Here is a 1,493-nt window from a genome sequence, read left to right on the forward strand (position 1 = left end):
TGTGATACACGGTCCCTATTGATCGCTTTTTTTCCCCGATCCCTTTTGATCGAACTCCCCCCTTTTTTCTTTCCTACGATCCCTTTTGATCAACCCCCCTTTTTTTCTCTCCTTCCCCCTCCCCAAAAGAAACGCTCTACATTGTATTTGTCCCATTTGTGTTGAGCCCTGTGTGGCTAATAAAAGAATAGATAGATGGATGGATGGATATCCATCCATCTATCTATCTATCTATCTATCCATCCATCCATCTATCTATCTATCTATCTATCTATCGTCCGTGACAATTTCGGCTGAGTTGTTGCGTGATTGAGTGTATGTGTGTGTTTGCCTATATTTATGTGGGTGGGTGTGTATGTGATTGACTGAAGAACGCATCTCTCTGAATGACATCTATTGTAAAGTCACCAACCCTCTACCACTTCACTTAGCAACACTCCACACCAGTTCTCTTCATCCTTCTGTTTATCTGTTACCAGCCCTCTACCACTTCACTTAACTATCCACCTCACATCAGTCCTCTTACTGCTACCTCTTGTCCTTCAAAAGTTGTCCATCCGTCCATTACAATTTTATAAGTTCTATGATAAAATAATATGTGCTAAATAATGCGCATGGCACTAACAGAAACGCTGACATAGTCCATGCCGAAAAACTTTTATCAAAGTCAGTTTTATTTCGTACTAACTGGAGTGAAAGAACTCATAGTTGAGTTACCATTCCATTACTCACTTAGTTTGTGACATTTCTGCACACCAAGAATACATATACTCAAGGAATGGTCCCATGTCACCAAACAAGTTTAAATGAATGTTTTCCTTCCACTTTTACAACTCCTCTTAGTTCAGTAATTCCGTTCTTATCCTCCAATTCCACTCTCATCTCAATTTTTTCTTTCACCTCACCCTCTTCTCCTCCTTCTTTTCCTCCTCATACCGCTCACCTTTCCTTCTGCCTCATCAAGTTTCTCTCTCTCCAACTACATACAGTGCACGTAGGAATCTCACGTGGTCTTGCGTTCTTCATGAGTTGCAATCAGTTTTTCTAACATGTAAAACTCTGTTGTCTTTCATTTCACTCCTGTCGACTTTTACCTGGAAAAAGAGCTGGATTTTTCACTTTTGACGGCAAGTTCACTGTACGGTTTTTATCGATTTTACTATACATACACACACGCACCCCCACCCACATATGTAAGCATAGGAGTGCATATGTGTGTGCATATGTTTGAGTCAGTGTACAGAATTTTATGCATGCCTTTGTGTAGGCATGTATATGTATATGTGTATATATGTATGTCTGTGTGTGTGTGTGTATCTGTATATGTCTGTAAAAATTGTAAAAATATGCCTAACAGCGTGTCTCAGTGGTAAACAGTAACACTTATTTTAATGTGATGTTCATAAATGATATTCATCTCACAGGTTGAAGTACATTTTTGTCGTTGATTCTACCTTAACGGAGATATTATATATATATATATATATATATAT

At 38.6% G+C, this 1,493-nt stretch overlaps 1 protein-coding gene across 7 annotated transcripts in view; it reads left to right on the forward strand.

The window, feature by feature from the left end:
- Positions 1-636: 636 nt before the first annotated feature.
- LOC106876253 (uncharacterized) overlaps positions 637-1,493 on the forward strand; it is a 46,467-nt gene continuing 45,610 nt past the window's right edge. For all 7 annotated transcript variants that reach the window (XM_052975502.1, XM_052975505.1, XM_052975506.1 and 4 more), the window contains exon 1: positions 637-1,138. The gene's annotated coding sequence lies outside the window, so the exon portion shown is untranslated. The remainder of the gene's footprint in view (positions 1,139-1,493) is intronic.

The sequence above is a fragment of the Octopus bimaculoides genome, chromosome 21 (genome assembly GCF_001194135.2).
Source record: "Octopus bimaculoides isolate UCB-OBI-ISO-001 chromosome 21, ASM119413v2, whole genome shotgun sequence".
Lineage (NCBI taxonomy): Eukaryota > Metazoa > Mollusca > Cephalopoda > Octopoda > Octopodidae > Octopus > Octopus bimaculoides.